Genomic DNA, 22,628 nt, shown 5'->3' with positions numbered 1-22,628 from the left:
GTAACATCTTCAGATGGGCTTCTTTCACTTAGTAATATGCATTTAAGCTTCCTCCATGTCTTTTCACGGCTTGATACTCATTTCTTTTTAGTGCTGAATAACATTCCATTCTCTAGATGTACCACAGTTTATATATTTATTCACCTACTGAAAGACATCTCAGTTGCTTCTAAGTTTTGACAATTATGAGTGAAATTGTTAAAAACATCGATGTGCAGACTTTTGTGTGGACAACAAGCTTTTAATTCCTTTGGATAAATACCAAGGAGCATAATGGATGGTAAAATTATGTTTAGTTTTGTAAGAAACTAAACTGTTAGTGTCTGCCTAAACCGCTTAACTGTCTAAATAACTGCCAAACTGTCTTCCAAAGTAGCTATACCACTTTTGCATTCCTGCCAGCAACGTATGAGACTTCTTGTTGCTCCACATCCTCATCAGCATTTGATGTTATTAGAGTTCTGAATTTTGGCCATTCCAATAGGTATGAATTGCTTTAATTTGCATTTCCCTTATAATATATAATGAGGAGCATATGTTTGCTTGTTTGCTTCTTAAGTGAGGTGTCTATTAAGGTTTTTGGCTAATTTTTAAAAGATTGAGTTGTCTGTTTACTTACTGTGAAGTGTTAAGAGTTATTTACGTGTTTAGATAAGAGTCCTTTATCTAATGTGCCTTTTGCAAATACTTGCTCCCAGTTTGCATCCAGTTTTCTAATTCTCTTGATATTGTCTTTCATATGGCAGAAATTTTTAATTATGATGAAGTCTACCTTATCAATTATTTCTTTTCTGGACTGTGTCTTTGGTGTTGTATCTAAAAACCATCACCATACCTAAGGTCATCCAGGTTTTTCTCCTATGTTATCTTATAAGTGTTTTAAAGTTTGCATTTTACATTTATATCTGTAGTCTGTTTTGGATTAACTTTTTTGAAAAGGATAAATTCTGTGTCTAATTTTATTTTGCATGTGGATGTCTAGTTGTTCGAGCATTTTTTGATAAAAAGACTATTTTGACCTCATTGTATGCCTTTGCTCCTTGTCCAAGATCAGTTGACTTTGTTCACGAATTTCTATTTCTGTCCTCACTTTTTGTTCCATTGATCTTTTTTTTCTGTTCTTTCACCGATACCACACTGCCTTGATTACTGAAACTTTATAGAGCAAGTCTTGAAGTCAGGAAGTGTCAGTCCTTCAACTTCAATATTGTGTTAGCTATTCTGGATATTTTGCTTCTCCACATATACATTATTATTTTTTTAATTTTTTAATTTATTTTTTAAAGAATTTATTTATTTATTTATTTATTTATTTATTTATTTATTTATTTATGAGACACATTGAGAGAGAGAGAGAGAGAGAGGCAGGAACATAGGCAGAGAGAGAAGCAGGCTCCATGCAGGGAGCTCGATGTGGGACTCGATCCTGGGACTCCAGGATCATGCCCTGGGTCGAGGGCAGGTGCTCAACCGCTGAGCCACTCAGGCATCCCTATTTTGTTTTTTAGATTTTATTTTTAAGTAATCTCTAAACTCAATGTGGGACTTGAATTCACAACCCCAAAGTTAAGAGTCACATGCTCTACCAACTGAACCAGCCAGGCACACCTACCTATATACTTTAAAAGCAGTTTGTCAATACTCATAAAATAATTTGCTGGGATTTAATTTGAATAGCATTGAATTTAGTGATTAAACTGGAAAGAGCTGACATCTTGACAATTACCAAGTGTTCCTATCCATCAACATAAAGTATCTCTCTATTTAATTCTTTGATTTCATTCATTGGAGTTTTGTTGTTTTCCTCATATAGATCTTACACATATTTTGTTAGATTTATACCTAATATTTCATTTTTGAGAGTGCTAATGGTATTGTGTTTTTAAAGTCTAATTCCACTTGTTCATTGTTGGTGTATCAGGAAGTGATTGACATTTATTTAATAATATTTTATCCTTGTAACCTGCAACCTTGCTATAACTGCTTACTGTTCCTGGAGTTTTGGGTTGATTCTTCTGAATTTTTCACATAGACAATCATGTCATTGGCCAACAAAGACAGTTCTATATCTTCCTTCCCAATTTGCATACCTTTTATTTCCTTTTCTTGCCTTATTGCATTAACAAAGACTTTCTGTAAGATGTTGAAAAGAGAGATGAGAAGGGTTATCTTGGTCTTGAACCTAATTTAGTAGAATAGCTTATTGTTTCCCATTATTAAGTACCATGTTAACTGGAGGCTTTTAAAAATCCTCTTTATGAAGTTAAAAAACCTCATAAGGTTTTTGAAAGTTAAAAGGTAATGAATATAAAATACTTACTACTCTGTACTTAGTATGTAATAATCCTCAATAAATGTTAGATATGATGATGATGATGATGATGATGATGGTATAGTACCTGACACTGTAATAGGCACTTTAGATATGAATTCATACTGTTTATTAAAGTTCAATAAAGAACTTTACCATATCAGCAGAATCAGATGTATTCTTCACTTGGTCTTTCTAGGAATCAGTGATCAGTAGGTTTTCATAGGTTTTTGCAAATTCTCTAGAAGCTCTTGGACATAGTCTCTCTGCATACTGGACATCTTTCCAGCAAATGTGCTAAACTGCTTGCTGTCAATTCTTTTTTACCTTAACAAAGAGTTGACTAGAAAGACTAAATTTATCTTTTTTCTGGGAACTACTCCAACATACTTGTACTTGTTAATACTCATTGATCTGTGTAGCCTTATATATCTAGAGTGCAGGCTTAGGAGATTAGGTAAAAACAGTAGGGTCAGACTTTCCAGATCATCCCAATACAATAGAACCTGTGTGCAGGAGGCTCCTTAGGTAAACTCTTCAAGCATGGTCTTTTCTTTCTCTCCCAACCTCAATAAACAACAACAAAACAAAAACAAAAAAATGTGTCTTCTAAGCACATACCACAGAAGGAAACCAAGGTCAGCTCGTCACTGTTTTAGTCACTGAGGGATGTACCAGAGGCCTTGTTAATGAAGATACTTTTTTTAGCAGTGAAAGAAGGATATACATGAAAATTGCTGTCAGGCAGAATATTTTGATAATAATAATAATTAATAATAATAGTAATAATAGTAATAATAACTACTAGGATGTTTATAAGTTTAGAAAATATGTTTGGAAGATAGTCATAATGATTCACTTAGAATACTATGGGCATTTTAAAGCGCATTTGTGAATTTTTAGTTTAGCATTAGGAAAAACCAAACTCCAAATTCTCTGATGTCTTCCACAGTTTGAATACCAGACTGGAAAATGGCACTTATTCATTTTTCTATTCTTATGTCATTTAAAATATTTTATTTTCTTTGATATCCTATCTTAGCATTTTTAATTTTTTAGCAATCTGATATTATTTGGATAATACACTTAAATAAAAACAAAGCACAGAAAATATATGTATATTTTAGAAATAATATTACTTCAGCACTTTGAAAATTAAATTGTGCCTTGTTGTCCTTGAAGGAGAAAACATTGAATCTTCCAAATTAATGAAGCTACTGTTAGGTAGGAACATCCAAAAAGAAAAGACATATATCAAAAAAATATAAGAAATTTCTCAGACTATACTTCTATCAAGCATTAGCCATTCTCCTAAAAAAAATTTCTGTGATAGGTTTTAGTCTCTCAAAATTGCTGACATATATTCAACGTTTTGAAAGTTTTTATTTTAAGTTAAATATCAACTTCAAAAAAAAAAAACCCTTTTGGTTGTTGAAAGTCAGATAGAAAGCCATAATGGAGGAAAAAAAGCTAATGGTGAGACAAGTATAATTCAAATTATATTCTAATGTAAGAAAACTGAATTGTATCCCACACAATATATGTTGGCTTTCATTGTTGTGATTAAAATACAGCAGCTAGAAAAGGTTTCACTTTTCATTTTAATAATAGATCTATTTGGTCATAGACATGATATATTTTGACTACAAATGGCTTACCAAATGTAATTTAAGGACTGTATTCAAAATGCCAATGATTAATCTACGAAGTTTACTACAAAAAGGTTTTTAACTTGGGGCTGTTTTACTGCATTACTATGTGATCATTCCTTTAAAACTAACCAAAAGATTAAAATATCTGACCCCTGGTTTAACTTCTATCTTCCTGGGAATAAGGAAACAATTATACATGAGAATGTAGATAATTATTTTTGTCTTTTATAATGCCAAATTTGGGATCAATTTCCCAGACTTTTCACTTTTTCAGGAATTCACAGTTATACTTGATTGAAGCCCAAGAACTTTGCTACATCTGAGATCATATGAAACATTTCCCATTTTGAGCACTGCACAGGCTGGCAAAAATGATGAACTATTCTGAAATAGTATTTGACTTAGTCTACTACATTTGGTTCTGCACAATATTGATCAGTGTACTTGCTGGGTTAGCAACAAAACCTAGCATCATTATTCAGCACTATTTAAATGTAGCCAAAGGAGCTCTTTTTATTTCTTTTCTGTTTTCTCTTTTCTCTCCTGATAAATTGCACTGGGATCTTTTTAAATTAGACAGGACACTAGGTGGGGCATTGGGGAACATCCATCTGCATTTTTGAACTACATCTCTCGGATCACAGGTACCTTTTGGAAAGAAAATAAACAATGAATGTGATTCTTTCACTTTACCTGTTGAAAGCTGAATTTGCAGAATATAACTGTAAGATTTTCTTTTCAAAGTTACAGCCTTCTATCTCACTCCAAGCACTCCTGATATTAATTTGATAGACTCAGCCTCTGAATGCTCTTGTTTTAAGATAAGATCTACTCTGTTCACCTGGAGTCTGATTGCCAACCATGCAGAAATAATTACTGTTAAGCCTATTCAAATCTTTCCTGTAAAACACTATCTTCTGTAATATTTTCCTTAATTAACTTAATACTACCACTGCCCTCTGCTTCTTCCACAACCAAAATAACTGCAATTTAAGAATGTGTCTCCAACAAAAGGTAATCTGTTGCCAATCTCTTTTGCAAAGGTTATTTTAGACTAAACAAGATTTAAAAATATGTTCTGTCTCAAGGTAAAGGTTTTTTTAAGCTTAAAATCTGAACATGTCTATTGATATTTGGGCCTTTGACCAAAATCAATCATCACATTTTTTGTAACTTGCAATTGGTCTGTAAATTCAATTTTTAAAGTCCTGCATTTGTATTGAATACCTCTTGTGTGCTGCCTCACATCCTCTCAGTTCACATTTTTTCGCCTGGACTGCTGTGGCTACCTGCTTGGTGTGGGTGTAAGTAGAATATTCCTCTTTTCTTTTTTTTTTTTTAATTTTATTTATTTATGATAGTCACACACAGAGACAGAGAGGCAGAGACACAGGCAGAGGGAGAAGCAGGCTCCATGCACCGGGAGCCTGACGTGGGATTCGATCCCGGGTCTCCAGGATCGCGCCCTGGGCCAAAGGCAGGCGCCAAACCGCTGCGCCACCCAGGGATCCCAATATTCCTCTTTTCAATTGTACAAAGACTCTCAAGCATCCCACCTGGATCTTCTCCTGTGTGTGATCTTCTCCTTGCAGGACCTTGCCCAGAGCTCACGCAGGTGCCACGTGAAGTGGGATGGAATTTACAATCCTTCACTCATAGGACAGGAGCCCATAGTTTGATCCCTTCTGTGGATGATCCTATAATGTGCCTGGGAAGGTCTTGGAAGGATTAAACTGATAACCAATTTGACACCCTTAGACAACAAAAAGAGGCTAAATATTTCCTGACTATGCCTTAGTCCTTCTTCCTGTACATATTGGTGTCTTGGGCAGATCAAATATTTTTACCTTTAGAATCCTCATGCCTTGGCTAGCTATAAAATAGCATATAAGTGAACTAAACAGGCTTGTAGGTCTTCCCCATTTTGTCAGTAGCTATGCTATTTATAAGTGATGAAACTAGCACATTTGCTTTAATTACTTCACAGAATTTCATTGTATCTACATGTGCAATATCTATATATGCCAACATGAATAAATCTTGAAAATATAAAATTGAATGAGAACTAAGATGTAAAAAGATACAGAGAGAGAGAGAGAAAGATGTTATTTATGTAAAAACATGAAACACCGAGAGCTCAACACCACATGCTGTCATAGGTACAAATATATATAGTCAAGATATAAAGTAAAGACATATTCAGAATGAATATCTTCCATCTTTAGGTTATTGGTTACCTGTTCCTGAGCATATGGGGACCATTTGAGGATGGGGCAAGAGGATGCTATCAATGTAATTACAGCATCATAAAATAAATAAAACCAAAAAGCCTGAGAAAGAACTATATCTGAAACAAATATGACTAAATACTGTTAAATTTGAGTAGGTGGTTCATGTATATTATATATTTTCTTTTTAAATTTAGTACATGTTTAAAGAATTTAATATTGAGTTATTTTAGGAAATATTAAACTAAATGAAATGAAATACTGTGATAAAATATTATAGGCATAAGGCTACAATTTTTTTTAATTCACTTTCACTATTGGACCTCACAGTTATACTTACCATGGATACCATTAGAAAACTATCAATTGAGATGCATTGTATCTCTTCAAAAATCTACTTCTCCAATTTTGTTCTTTGTCCCATTTGTCTCTCGTTTGTACTTCGGTGGAATGGAAAACCAGTTCACAGTAGCTTCTATGATAAGAACCCACTAAAATCCAGTTTCTCCTCTTATTTTCCAAATCCTTGTTCAAGCTCTCTAGATCTTAGAAAGTGATCATGGTGTTTGAACAAGAATCTGGCCTGCCCTTTGGAAGAAAATTCCTCTTGTCTCCTCCTTTCTTATTCATCTTCCTATGCTGGCTGTATTTTCAAAGTTGCCTTGGTGGGTTGTTTGCTTGTGTTCAACTGAACATCAGTGTGGCCCTGGACTTAAAGCCATTTATCTTATATCTGATATGATTTACTTGTCAACTTTTACTATCCTACCAAATAATAAATAAGATTCCCTCATTAACCTTTTACTTTCAGATCTTTTAAAATCTAAGTCATAATATTAAGTCTCCATTTACTTGTTCTATTTTTTTAAACATCACCAACCTGTTAAGGCATTCTAAATTCTATATTGTAATTGCAAAATTTGTTATTTGTAGTTAGCCTTTTTTTAAGTAACAACAATTGTGTTATACTGTAATAAGGAGGAAATAAAGTATATGTTTGTTTCCACAGAAGTGTTTGCTAGCCACTAGGGTCCTTTGGCTACTTTCATTGAGATGGAAGACAGCTACTAAGTTTCTGAAGTAAAGCATCTGATTCAGAAGAGGCTTACTCAGAGGATGTTTACTTTCCACAGCATCTTAGAAAAAAGTTGGAGGATACACAAAATATTGGCACTGAGGAAAAGGCCATGGATACTTATAGAGAAATACTTTGTGTTTGATGCTTATATGCGTGGTGTGCAACATGTAGCATGCATGCATGTGCATATGTGCAACTCCATTTTCTATTATATGAAAGATGAAATGGAATCATTTTTAAAAGGATTTTTATGCAAATCATAACTGCATCCATAGGGGTATCACCAAATTTTGTATATAACCTTCGATGCTAAAAAATATTTAATGACATAATATATATTGGACTGGAACAAAGGTTGCTCATAGAGCAAAGGTTAAAGGAAGTGTATTCCCATGTGAAACAAACAACAGATTCTGGTTTGATCATTTTGGGGAATAGGGAATTCAATCTTATATGAAATAACAAAAAAAAATTGAAATATCCCCTGTGAGCCTTGGCATAAGGCAGTACTTGCAGCAACAGTGCCAAAAATAATAACAAGCCTGAACTTTATGTAAGTTCAGAATACACAGTTACCTGTACATCTACTCTGCTGAAGTAGTACTTCATATTTTTTAACTTTTAACAATACCATAGAACTTAAAAAAACAATGTGTAAAAAACCCTAAGATTTACTCTATGTGATGAGTGTGTGTGTGTGTGTGTGTGTGTGTGTGTGTGTGTTGAGTGGAAGGCAAGAAATGGGTGTGGCAGACAGGGAAAGGGAATAGTTTGACAAACATTGTCCATACTTTAAAACAATTCTTAAATTTAAAAAAAAAAAAAAAAGCTAGTTGTGTGACCTTGGGTAAATTACTTAGGCTCTTTGCACTTCATTTTTTCTTCTAAATAAAAATAAGAATGGCATTTACTCACAAGGTTGTGAAGGTGATGCCAGCTGCTGTTAGCAAGACAGACGTGGTTGTTGCCAATGAACCTGAACAGTGGAGGCCTTGAGAAGATAAATATGTTGCTGCACTGGGGTGGAGGTAGGTTGGAGAGGGGAAATACAAAATCAAGAAAGTCTTCTCTGAGGATAATAAAATGGAGAAATAAATAAGGTAAATGCAAAGAACCATGCTACAATCAATTTCCAAAATACTGGAGTCTGATCCTCAGAATCCCAAATAAGAAAAGAATTTTACTGATCTTTTTCTTTTCTTAATTCTAGAATAATGACATTTTTTCACTTATGAGGTGACACTTAGCTTCCAGGTGTCATCTACTTCCACAGATGACAGAGGTGTGGTTTTCCTGGCTTTACCACTTACTAGCTAAGCAAATTTGCACAAGTTACTTAAACTTTCTGTGTCACTACTTCGTTTTCTCAAAGATAACAGTCATAATTAAAACCCTTTGCATAGAGTTAAATGAAATAATTTATATAAAGTTATTTGCATGGTCCCTGGCCACCACTTCATAAAGGCTCAGCAAATTTTAGCTGTAATGATTACCTTTCTATCTTGTCAATACCAAGACAGATTTCAATCCCTAAAATCTTTCCATTCACATTGTCCTGAGATCCTCTCTCAAAGCTCTTAGCTAAGAGATAGACATTTTCCAGATTGACATGGAATTAACTCTAGACTCAACAAACAGCAGGAAAATCTTATTTGTTTCATTGAAAAGAATGAATGGTGGGATTTTAAATTGTTAAGTGTATAATTAGAAATGTTAATTGGCCAGAAATACCACTTGAGGCCCTATTATAACAACTCTACCAATTGTGCCATAATAGGAAACTCTTAATTATCTGAAAATTACCACCTTATCTGCCCCACCTCATTTGCACAGATGGGCCTCTCACAGCAACATTTTACACTGTGATCACCACCCTTAGCCACCAGTGATCGAATTGAGGCCACCTAGTCCATTCTGAACCTATGTAATACTCCCTCCCAGCAATTTGGAATTAAATATAAATTGTTTTGTTTTGTTTTCTTTTCTTTTTGGTGTCATAAGTCATCCACATTCTTATTGTAAGTTTCCTGTTTCTGCTTAAGTTGGTCTGTGTTATTTTCTGTAACTCCTGTTTAAAATATTCTAATTAACATCCATATATATTATACATTTTATCTCAAATTCAATCCAAACCTAAGATTATGTCAACAAATAGATGGATGATTAAGGTTTTATTAATATTATCTTAAAAAATCAACATTTACACTATAATTATCTAAACACAAAACAGTGAATGATTAACAATAATTATCTTCATCTTTAAGATAGGAAAATAAAAATATCAAATGTCCTTGAAACCAAGTATATGATTTTCTCACTAGACTGTCAGTTACTCATGTCTGGCAGTTATAGGCATCATGGCCAGTTCACATCCTTGGAGAGTATAAAACATTCATTTTTATTGGTGATCACACATATATAGGCCACATATATAAGACAAAGCTCGTGAAAATAGGTGAGAACAAAGGAATCTGCTAGACATGCCTAGCAAAACGAGAATGACATTTATAAAAAACCTAAGTCTAAAGTCTTGCGCAGAATAAATACATAATTCCAAGATATCTAACGCTTTTCTCAGACCTGACCTTTTTTGTTAAGATAGAGAACTACTAACTATTATGATTGCTTAAAGGACTTACATTTAAGTGAGAAGTGTTGCTAAAATGTTAAATCTTACAACTGGCATACAAAGACAGAGAAAGAAGTGAACTGTGGAAAGTGCGTCACTACCTTTAGTAGTTTTGATATTAATCTGATGGGGAAAAAAACACATGGGAAATGAAATCAACCCTATAACATACACAAAAGGGAGCATTAGAAATAACAAAATTAGTATAAGTAACTCTACTTACTTGATCTTACAAATTTGGTTTTCTTACAATGAAAGTACTTATATTTGTATATTAATAAAAACAATTTTCATCGTAGATTATTATCAGCTAAGTACATTTAGAACTTACACCCAAATCTTGTCCATTTATTTCAACATCTTTTTTTCTTCCATAGTTGGTGAAAGTAATTGAAATTCATTTTCACTAACCCAGAGGAGGACAATATTAATATTAATTTTCATTCTGAATACCGTTTAAAAAGAGATTTTTCTCATTATTAAAAAAGAAAAAACTGCTTAGCATATCTAAATGAAGGATATACAGTTTATAACAGAGTACAATAGCAATCATAGAAAGCTACAAAACGGTATTATTCTCGTCAGACTTCCATCAAATCAGCCATAGAAAGTGAAATATGAAATCTAAGCAAAAACGTTCAGACAGTCATGCATAGATGCATATTGTAAATACTTCTATTCAGCTTATTAGAGGCTTCCATGTTGTGTCTCTGTAATTTGTAGTTGTTTCATCAGCAGAGACCATTGTCTTTAAGCTACAGCATGCATTGCTTTTAAGAGTTAAATGGATCGGAGAGCATGAAAAAGCTATGAAAGCAAGCTGACTAATTTGTGATAATATTGAATTGAATAAAGGGCTGATTTCATCAAAAGCAGATGGAAGGATATTTCTGGTTTTTCAAATGTTAATGAATAAATACCATTTAATTTCATAAATTTTCAAAGTATTCTGAAGATAATTATTTCATAAAAATTTCTCATTTCCACTGCATGCATGCAGCTGCACTGAAGACCATGGGAGACGCGTGTGTGCAATTCCGGGCAGGCAGTAATAAGTCATTATCATAATTCAGAGGTGACTTCTATATACTATGAAAGTTAACACAGAAGAAGGCTACTGATGAGAGCATTTCTCTGAAATCCATGTCCATGGATAACTGAACAAGATGAGAATTTATGCCAACAAAACTTGGCCTGTTTTGCCAAAGAAATTTGTCCCCCTGAAGCAACACCCTAACTTTCCCTGTTCTAGAATTAACCAATTCATGTTATCTGATTTTGGGATATGCATCCTGTGTCAGGAAATCTTCTCCATGTGACCTCCTGGCTCCTAAATATAGAAACAACTTGGGAAAGGAGTATCAGAATATCAACAACTTGTGAGAACTTGTAAGAAGCCACAGAATGCACTTGTTCAGATGATGCATTTAATCTTAGCTGATAAAAAATAAAGGGTCTCTCCTTTTTCCTCTCTCATTTAGTTCCCAAGTCTCTGCTTGGTCCTTCATTATTTTAATTCTACTATGTTTATGTGAAACATCCTTTTGCATTCAATGTATGTTGGATGACTAGCTTTTTATGCATTCATAGACTAAACAGTTGGAATGGACATGAAAAATCAATCAGATGTGAGACTAAGAACCAAAGAAGCCCAATGACTTTTCCAATATCATGTGACTAGCTTATGATAGAGGCCAGATAAAACATACATGCCTGAATTCTTTGGACTACATTTGTTCTTATAGAGAGAGATCTAAGACTATGTGAATTAGAATATACTGGGGTGATACTGAAAATATGAATTCATAGTTCCCATCTTATAACTATTGAATTGAAATATCTCAGATACAGCCTACAATTTGTGCTATTAAGAAGATCCCAGTGATTCTCATGTGTTAAAATTTTGAGTAACTATGATGCACCATAGTAACCCTTTTAGATTGCATGGAATAATACTGAATTTTTTGGGAGGGGATCTTAGAATATCATAATTCTAGTTTTTGTCAGTGCAGTTTGGCATGAACAGATCTAAAGTTATAAAAAATGAGACAGGGTAAATTCAAGGAACAGATATATGTGTAAGAAAAGAAAACAGCAAAGGGTGTCTAGAAGATATAAAATATGAGAATTATAATGCATTTGGTGAGGCATCAGAGGCACATATTTCAGAAAAATATTTTTTAGCGGAAGAATGAAGTTTCAACTGAGGATAGAGGCTATCACATGTAGTGAGAGCTGATATTAATGATGTTTTAATAGTGATGATGATTTTGATATTATCTATCGTGAAATCAAGAAGATAGGAAGAAGAGGCTAGGACAGGACCAGAGGAATAAGTTACAATTGACCCTGAGACATGTTGCATCTAGTCAGAAGGACAGAGAGTTGGGAGTTGGGTGTGATCACCATGAGCTTCTGTTGATGATGGAAGACATTGGTTATTGAAATGCATTATCATCACGAGTCCTTCACAGATCTACCACGACATCATAAGCCCTTGTTAGCCTATGGCATGGGTGCCTGATGAGCTAAGAATTGTTAGTTACATCTTTATTATCTTTGTCCTTTTGTGTCAACGTTTTAATACAAAATTTAGCTTTCAAGACTCAAGCTTCAATTTAAACATCCTCAGGAACTGGAGGGGCAAGCCTCTATTCACCTTCCAGAAGAAGGGAACCTCAACAGTCTTGTTTATATTTGGAAATACGAACAGAGGATGTCTTAGATCTTTGCTATTCAGTGTCTACAGACCAGCAGCAGGAACGTCGGCATCAACCATGAACTTGTTAAAACTGCAGAATCTCAGTCCTCATCAGATCTTAACTGAGTTAAAAATCTGAATTTTGGGGATTCCTGGGGGGCTCAGCAGTTGAACATCTGCCTTTGTCTCAGGGTGTGATTGGGCTCTCTGCAAGGAGCTTGCTTCACCCTCTTTCTGTGTCTCTGCATCTCTCTCACTGTGTCTCTCAAGAATAAATACATAAGATCTTTAATTTTTTTAAATCTGCATTTTTAACAACAACTTCAAGTGACCCATAAGCATGTTAAAATTTGAGAAGCTGTTAATCTGGGGTAGATGAAGATGGACCTCGACTCCAATCTTGTCCATTCCAGTATATATTACTCAAGAGTCTCAGATTAATTTTTAAAAATTTTAAAACACCTTTTATACCATATCTCTAATTTTTTTAATTCAAATAAAACACTTCAAAAGTGTTTTATTAATAAGCCTTTTATTTTTTAAGGCATTTGAAGTCCTCTCAGTTTAATTTCATCTGATGTATATATTCTCCTACTCATTTTCTCTTTACCAAAGCTTCAGTAAATTTACACTGATTGTTGTTACCCAGATATATTGGCACTTTCTGGTTCCCTTTGCTCTACTCCTGATGTTATCTAAAACTGAAATGTTCATGTCCCTTCTCTGCTCATGTTAATGTAACTTGCAATATCTCATTTTTCTACCACATCTTCCATGACATCTTCTTTACTATTGCCAAATGCAACTTTTAATAACCTCACATCGCCTTGTTCATATCTCTTCCATGATTTGTATCATGCCCTTTTTAACACATTTATTAATAACTGTACATTTAGATGAGCCATGTCACCGCTCTGAAGCTCTGTTGACACATAAAAGAGAGATCCTCACATAACTATTTAGCAGGCTTAATGTGAAATAATTTATGGAAAATCTCTAAAAATAGGAAGCATTATGCAAGTGTAAGATGCTCACAGTTTCTAGTCTCTTCTCTGAAACACAAGATCTTTGAAGAAAGAGATCATGCCTGTGTTCTATATTCTCTATAGATCATGCACAGTGAAAACACACAAGAAATTTCAAACAAATAAATGCATATTTAAGTGTAATTCTATTTTGATGAAATGTTATGTGTGGAAAACTGTATGCAATTAAATTACTTTATTTTCTTTCCAAGGACCTATGTGCTTATGTATTTTCTTAGAAGCTTCAGTTTTTACGTTCTGTTTTCTTTTATTTCCTTAACCATTGTCTTTGCAAATACAACCCCAACCACCTAAATTAGTAGGCTTCACTGGTGTGGTTAAAACTCCTATTCCATTTCTAATAAGGTTTCCTCAGTGTTGGAAGGCCTATTTGGCTCCACAATTCCCAGCTTTTCAGCTGGAAACAATGGTTAGAAATGCAGATTCTTGATTCAGACTGCATTAGATTGGAATCTCAATTACACCACATAGTAGCTGTGTCAATCCTAGAAGAGGAGTTTATTCTTTCTGATTCCTTATCTTAAAAAGAGGGTTAATAATAGAATTCAATGCATGACATTATTGAGAAATCAAACAGTTAACTCATGAAAATTGTGTATAACAATATTAGTCATAAAGTAAGTTCAACTAATGTTAGCTTGATTATTCTCTGAAGAAGCTCTGAAATGTAGAAAGAACTGCACCAATTTTAGAAATTTTTATTATTGTTTAACCCAGAATAGATCTCTTTTTTTATAAATAAAGAAATTCCTCTTGAGTTGTTTATGAGTTGAACTTTAAAGAAATTTAAAATTCCTTTCAACTAACAAGTATCATATAAATTATGCATTTTATATTATATCAACAAATAGAGTAAATCATTCTAATTTCAGGAAAAAAAATGTTTTCATGGGCACCGAAAGTCAATTTGTCATACCATTATCAATTGGATGGTGCTGTTATCAATGTAGAGACTGCTTGTGGCTTCTACTGATTAAAGTAGAGAATTGATTATGATTTTGGTTGATTTGTATATTCATAAGAGAGAGTGATGGAGAAAATATAAGATAAATCATTTTCTTCTCAAATTACATCAGTATTTCCAAATACATGTGTATATTAGAATAAGATTGTATTTAGTCTTCATAATAAACTAGCACAGAAACATTAGAATTAGCTATGTTTATCAAGGAATTTGGAATTTATTCAAAATCAAAACATTATATTATAGCTCTATAGTTTTGATACATGCACGCACTATCATCCTCCTATTTTAACCCATTGAGAGAAATAATTTGGAATATAACAAAATAAAGAAATATAAGGCAGAGATATGACCTCTAAGGTTCAGACAAATTAAGGTATATAACAGATGGAATTTTTATTAGACTATTTACAAATGTTTACTAAAAAAAATTCTAGCAGAAAAAGATAGTTACTGTTTGAAATAAGATTTCTGAATTCGGAGAGATGAGTCTTGAGAAAGCCGTGACTGTTTTGAGACAATAAAATGAAATTTCTAAGGAAAAAAAGTTGAGCAAGTGAGCAGTCCCCAAGCATAACTTTGTTCTGGGACAACTCCATCAAAGGCAGTATGTATTCAAGTTTTGCAACTATGCTTCTAGCATTTGAAGTTTTGCTGTCGTGGCAAAGCAGTGGTTTTGTTTCATTTTGTTTTGTCTTTTTTCTCCACATATTGTACTCAAGTGCTGATTTAAAAATTAAAAAAAAAAAAGAAAGAAGAAGAAAAACTAGGCATTCAACTACTACATTCTGAGGAAGTTCATGGTGTAATAGGTGAGAAATCAAGAATCATTAAAGGAAGAAATAGTTTTGTACATCTCCCAGAACTCAAGGTTGATCTTTTTATAAATAACTCCCACCAGACTTACCAGAAATATGACATTTGCAGCATTGTATGATAGCATTCAACTTTCACTTTTTAGTGACAAAAATTTGAAGTAATTATCTTGGCTTGAGTTCTTAGTAAAATATAGAGGCTTTCTGTGAAGTCAGAGTGCTAGAATTGCCTTTGTTACTTCCATTCAAGAATGATATTAGAGATCAAGGAACAAACTTCCACTTAAGATGGAATTAAATAAAAGGCATTCACTGTCGTCAACACAAAGCAACCACAAATAATTTTAGGGCTCAATTTCCTTAAAAGATGAAATAATTTTAGGTTAATATAAAAAGTTCTCCTATAATGATTTCACTTTCAATTTCTCTCTGGGGAAGCATTCATCGACTCCAACTGGTTTCCCAACAGAAAAATATGCTAGAAAAACAGAAAAGTGACATATTATGTCAAAGCAGGAGGAAGTAGGCTTTAACAATAGGTTAAGGTAATGCATATCCTGGACCCACCCACCTACTTACTGTTACAATTTTTAGTTCGAGTTTCTCAGAAGGCAGAGTTGCATGTACACTGGCAGTACAATATGATGACATACACAATGTTAATACACCATGTCGTATAAATTTGAATATTTAAATTTTAATTCCTTTTTATAAAATGCAATATAGATATATTTTAAAATAGCTTCGACTTCCTGGGTACATATAACTCTTATCATAAATATCCTTAGTTATTTTATGCTTTTCTTATAAGAATAATAGCCAATGTTACTTAGAGTATTTATAATGATTTTTGAATTCTAAGATGGCTTTATGGGTAACAACTAAGGATTGCACTAAAGAGATTAGAGATAGTTTCAGCAAAACTATCATTAGCTTTTGACTTTCAATATGCAAAATATTTTCAGTGGATCAAAGTGAAGTGTTGTTTTTGTACTCATATGGAAGCAATCATTAACACACATTTCCAGATTGCATAGCTTTTGGTGGTTCCTGTGTGTTTGCAAGGGTGATTGAGAATTACTTAAGCACGCCACCTTTTCCCCTTCTTTATTCTATCTCTTCTTTTTCTTTTCCTTGACTCATCCTACCTAAGCACCTCATCTTAAAGATACGGAATATAAGATATCCTAGATGGTTCCAGTGGAACCTTACACTATATGTTTGTTCTACATCTTGCCTGGAAATGTACCTGCACCTGCTAACATGATAGATCTCATTCACACAGCTGTATTCCCTACCTATGCAGACAGCCTTCAACTCAACCACTACGTGCCTGAGAAGAAAGACCAAGAAGACATGAGGGCAGTGATCCTTTTTTGGGGTTGGGGGGGGGAGTCAGGATTGAACAAGGACATTTCAAGCTTTTAAAAGAAAGAAGAAAAAGAAGACTACATAAATGTAAGAGTTTGAAGAAGAATAGAAAATTGAGGATTCTGAGTATTGTAAAGTTGACAGTCTGAGAAGAGAGTTTATAGTGAGCTCAAAATGTTTGTTTATTTAGCAAGAAGCTGGAGGGCAGGAGGTAGGTTTTACTCCAGGGTCTATTTGTTGGTTGAATAATGGATATGAAGAAATGAATGAATATATGATTTCAGTCCAGATGGAATAAGAGAAAAATGTCATTCTTAAATGCTAATTCAGGGGAATACTACTGCTATTACTACCAATTATGGTAACAATGATACGCTATCATCTTAACTTTACAGATGAGGACGCTAAGTGTGGTAGCACCCAAGTAACTTTCTCAAATCCTAATTTTGGCGACAAGGCCCCAGACTCATTTAGACAGTCCCTAATTCAACCCATCATGGTTTGTCACATGGACATCATCTGCCACCGTGTTTGAACGAGAGAAGCAGCTGCCACTATGCTCATTTCATGCTACATCTCCTCTTGTAGAAGAGATGGGTTAAATCACTAGTGACACTCTTGGTGCCCAGATTCATACTCTCTGGTGCTCATGGGTAGATGTTGCTAACACAGAAATGTAAAGGAGACCCTCCTGGACCATTCTCCACATTGCGAGGGATCAAATAGCACATTAACAGAGTCCTGGGTTGGTCTTTCTTGTTCATGTCTCTGCTGTTTGTCATGGGATGGTAGTTGTTACACTGATGTGAGAAGAGACATGACTTTGGAGGGGACTGAGATTTGGTTCAGTTTTGTAAAATAGCTAAGAGTTCGGGCTCCAGAGGCATTTTGGTTCAAATCCTGGGTCTAGTTCTCATTTGCTATATGACCTTGAGCAACTTATATTGGCTTTCAAGCCTACATTTCATCTTCTATGAGATGGGGACAATGATGCCTACCTCATGGGGATTGTTGTGAGACTTAAATAATTTAAATGAAAGGAAAAAATGAAAAGCATTAGCTGTGATAGTTATTACAATCAGGCAATGTTTTTTAACATGTAAGTTTTGCTCCAAATTCATTCATCTGATCTGGGTTTAAGACCTCCCTGATTTGTTGTAATGAGGCTAAGAGTCAATAAAATCTCTTAAGATTCTGCAGCAAATCATATTGGTCTGTCTTCTTGGGAATAGCCATAACCCCAGAGGTTTCAGGGTGGTGAGAAAGTTCCATTATCAGTTTTAAGTAGCCATACCTTTAAATTCCATTCCACTTGCACTTTGGTTGCTCTGCCATTTAAAAACAAAACAAAACAAAGCCTAAACACCAGAGTCAATTGGCCGTGTCTTCCACAATTCCCTTTATTTTTCCCTATGAACTCTTTCTAACATTTATTGACATCAAGGGATTCTATTATGGGTTGTTTCTGATTTAAGTTAATGCATATCCTGGACCCCACCTACTTACTGTTACAATCTTTTTAGTTTGAGTTTCTCAGAAGGCAGAGTTATATGTGAACACTGGCAGGGACAATATGATGGCATACACAATGTTAATACACTATGTCATACAAGCTCGAATATTTAAATTTTAATTCCTTTTTATAAAATGCAATATAGATATATTTTAAAATAGCTTCAACTATTTAAAATACCCAGCTAAGCTTAAGTCAAACACTGTAGACACCCTTAACCAGATATTCTTATGTAATTTTCCTTGTGAAATTTAAGTAATCATAACCCAGAGTCAAAAGATCTGAGTCTGCGTATGTGTGTACTCCTCAAAAAAATTAACAAAAATGAAATGAAAATGAAATATGGCATATCACAATAAATTGCTATTGGGTAACCTGTGTTACTTCAACTTGCTGAGCCTCCTTATACATAAAATAAAATTGTTGGACTACACAATTTCTATGATCTTTAAGTTCTACAATTTAAACACCAAATATGTCATGTTATTATGTCACCATGCTACCAAAGTTTAAACCATATATTTTACTTTATGTCCTTAGAAGAATTCCCAGATATTTATTGAATACCTACAACATGTTAGGCAATGTACTAACCAATTTTACCAACATTATTTACTGAATATTCATATCTCAGTAAAGTACATCTTATCACTTGTATCTTATAGATGAAAACATGAGGTTCATAGACATTCAATCCCTTGCCAACATCACAAACCTAAGAAGCATCGCAGTTTGACTCCACACCAATGCTCTAGGATTCAGTAACCTGATAGAATCCAAGTCAAGTAAGACAGAGTAAACTGGCATTCTTAACAAGGAAATGTTCCTATCTCTGTCCAGTTATTCTAATATAATTTTGGAATAGCTAGGATATCTTTCTGAAGCCCTATCTCAGAAAAGAGATGTTAATAGACTATTATATGTTAATATGATATGTGTTAATATAATATGTGTTAAATACACATTAACACATATAATATGTAATATATTAGAAGACTATTAGGACAAAGTTAGTTTTCATGAAATTCCTTTAATACAATATTCCTTAATCCCCTCAGGCAACAGTCTCGTAGAACTGTGGTATCTTTGGATATACCCCATAATATTCTAGTATAAGGTATCTCTAATAACTGAACTCCTAGAGAAGGAAAATCAAAAAGTGTTCATTCATCCAGTCAGACACTGAATCTATAATCAATTCAAACACAGTCCTCAACTTGAATGAAGAGCGGGTCTGTATGAAGTTGGAATGGGAGAGCAATTCACGTGGTCTATCAAGTGAAAGCAGCTTCACAGAGCAGTAAATCAGCCATCATCACCAACAAAAGGCTAAGCTGGGAATAGTAAAACATCAAAATCGAATATAGATTTTTACCAGATTATAGATGACCTTGAATGCCAGCCTGAGGAGTTTGGCCAATTTCTGCGAAAAGATAAATGTGCAAATCACCCTTAGTGTTATTTCTAAATTCAATTCAAAATGAGAAAAATCAATGGTGATTAGTATAATCAAGCATCAATCCTCTAGTGCTATTTTTGAAAGAAGTTAGATAATTCTTCTACTTTGTCAATTTCTACTTTTGAAAATGAAATTTGCCATCCTCTCTCCCTTCACATACTCAGCATGATTAGGCAGTCACTCTGTTGATTTACCCTAGATAATTAGATCCAACATAGATTGAGAATTAAGTCAGCAGCATTCTAATACTTTCTCTGTCATTGCCTCCATGGCTCTTTTGCAACTGCTCCAGCCTCCTGGTGTCATCTCCACAGGAACACTTTCCAGAGGAATGTATATCGTGACATTGGTGATAAGGGAGAGCAAATGTTATCATTCATATAGAAAGCTTTTATTGGAGATGGGTGGATCTGAGTCTTTTATTAGTCATAATCCAAAACTGATTATGGAGTTTTGCATTTTCAAATGCAGGACATTAGCAGAGCTGTTAGGGCAAATAATTAAAATTGAAATTCCAACAACACGGCCTTTATCCACACCTCTATATTCCCAGGTCAGCCTTGTACTATGACACCCTTCCATCTCTTTGATTTTAAAGTTAATTTATAAGCTCAGTACAATAAATTATGAGCTCTCAATCTGAAAAACAGTGAAGAAAGCAGGTTAGAACCAACAAATTCTTAGGAGTTTTCCTCATTGTAGATAGTAAAGGAGATTCATTTCTTCTTCTTCTTCTTCTTCTTCTTCTTCTTCTTCTTCTTCTTCTTCTTCTTCTTCTTCTTCTTCTCTTTTTAAGTTTATTTTTGATAGACTTTAAAGCCATCTGAGTTTCTACTAGGAAGAAGAAACTCTCTGTTTCCATCCCCACCTGGCAAAAAGTGGAATACCACTAGCACACACTTGGAGAGCAATGTGCCTCTATGTAAGAATGAACAATTTAGAATAACTTAATGGAGTTGAGAGGGCTGTCCTAACAAATATAAATTACTTGGATCTTACTCTATGATATAGGAAGTTGGCCTAACTTACAAATTTTAGTACAGTTTATTTGTTATTTATTCGTTCATCTATTCATTCATTTATTAAGTAGTGTGAATTTTGGATTGGATGAACCCATGTTGAAATTATAGCTTTGCCACTCAGGAAAAATAAATTTATTGGCTTAATCAACACAACAATAACAAGAGGTATGCCTGAGAAATATACAATAGTTTATAAGTTCTTCTAAACTGGATCTGTTGGGGAAAACAAATAAGTTGAAAAATAAAATTATAATACAATGAGGTAAGTACTTTAGATGTAATGGGACCGCATAAGGTGGATACCTAGCCAAACTGGGACAAAAAAATGTAACTTGGACTGCAAATTCTAACATATGCCCCTAAGGATAAGAAGAGATTAGCCAGGTGAAGGGGGCCAAGAGGTAGGGGTGTTGGAAGGAGAAACTGTATCCAATCCAAACCAAGAGAGCAGGGATGCTGTAGTCCAGAGTAGAGAGAGGAAAGATGGCACACAAGGCACTAAAATAGCTGCATCTGGCAGAAACTTAGAAAGCAAGGGAGCATGCCATAGTAATCCCAGGACCTGTTTTCAGAACTACACTAAAGCTTTTAAGTTTCATAATAGGACTAATAAGGACAGAGTGCTCTCACAGGAAGAACTTGCATATCATTGTTCATAGTAGCCTTTTGTGATCCTTTGCATTTTTGTGGTATCTGTTGTAATGTCTTCTCTTTCATTTATAATTTTATTTGAGTCATCTCTCTTTCTTAATTTGTGCTCTAGCTAAAGATTTGTGAACTTTGTGTATATTTAAAAAAGAAAAACACAACTCTTTATTTCACTGATTCCTGGTCATGTATTTCTGTTCTATTCTTTATTATTTCCTTCTTTCTGCTAACATTGGATTTAGTGTTTTTTTTTTCTAATTTCTTGAAGTGTGAAGTCAGATTTTATATTTGAGATCTTTCCTCTTTCTTAATAGGCATTTATCATTATAAATCTTTTAGTGCAACTTTTGCCACACACTGGAAGTTTTGTATATTGTGTTTTTCTTTTTATTTGTCTTAAGATACTTTCTGATTCCTCTTTTGATTTCTTCTTTGATCCATTAATTGTTCAGGAGTGTGTTGTCTAAGTTTCTAAGTATTAGTGAGTTTTATAGTTTCCTTCTGTTATTTATTTTTACTTTCATACTATTAGAGTCTGAAAAAATACTTGACCTTAAATTTGTTAAGACTTTTTTTTGTGGCCCAACATATGATCTATCATGGAGAATGTTCCATGTGTGCTTCAGAAGAATGTGTGTTCTGGAGCTGTTGGATAGGATGTCCTCTATCTGCGTAAGTTAAAGAGGTTACTATTAACAATTAACAATGAGATAATCTAGAAGTAATAAATTCCTAGAAATACACAATCTCTGAAGATTAGATTTGAAGAAATAAAAAATCTGAACAAACCGATAATAACTAAGAAGATTGAAACTGTAATCAAAAACTCCCAACAAAGAAAAGTCCAGGATCAGATAACTGAACTGGTGAATTCTGCCCCAAACATTTTAAAACTCTTTTAAAAACAAATTGAAGAAAGAACACTCCCAAATTCGTCTTAGCAAGTCAGAATTACCTTATGATCAAAGCCAGATAAGAACATTGCAAAAAAAGAAAGCTATATTCCAACATCTCTATGAATATAAATGCAAAAATTATCAATAAAATACTACCAAACTGAATTAACAGCACATTAAAAAAAATAATACACCACAGAAAAGTAGTTTATTCATGTGATGCAGGGATGGTTCAGCATTTGTAATTCAATAAATGTGCTATACCACATTAATAGAATAATTTTAAAAATGATCA

At 33.8% G+C, this 22,628-nt stretch overlaps 1 long non-coding RNA gene across 1 annotated transcript in view; it reads left to right on the top strand.

Annotated features, from left to right (window-relative positions):
* Nucleotides 1-360: 360 nt before the first annotated feature.
* LOC102153849 overlaps nucleotides 361-22,628 on the top strand; it is a 31,171-nt gene continuing 8,903 nt past the window's right edge. The window contains exon 1 of the long non-coding RNA XR_005384967.1: nucleotides 361-484. This is a non-coding gene — a long non-coding RNA (uncharacterized LOC102153849). The remainder of the gene's footprint in view (nucleotides 485-22,628) is intronic.

The sequence above is a fragment of the Canis lupus genome, chromosome 37, assembly GCF_011100685.1.
Source record: "Canis lupus familiaris isolate Mischka breed German Shepherd chromosome 37, alternate assembly UU_Cfam_GSD_1.0, whole genome shotgun sequence".
Classification (NCBI taxonomy): domain Eukaryota; kingdom Metazoa; phylum Chordata; class Mammalia; order Carnivora; family Canidae; genus Canis; species Canis lupus.
The sequence above is the reverse complement of the archived record's forward strand: the minus strand, read 5'-3'. Positions and strand labels throughout refer to the sequence as shown.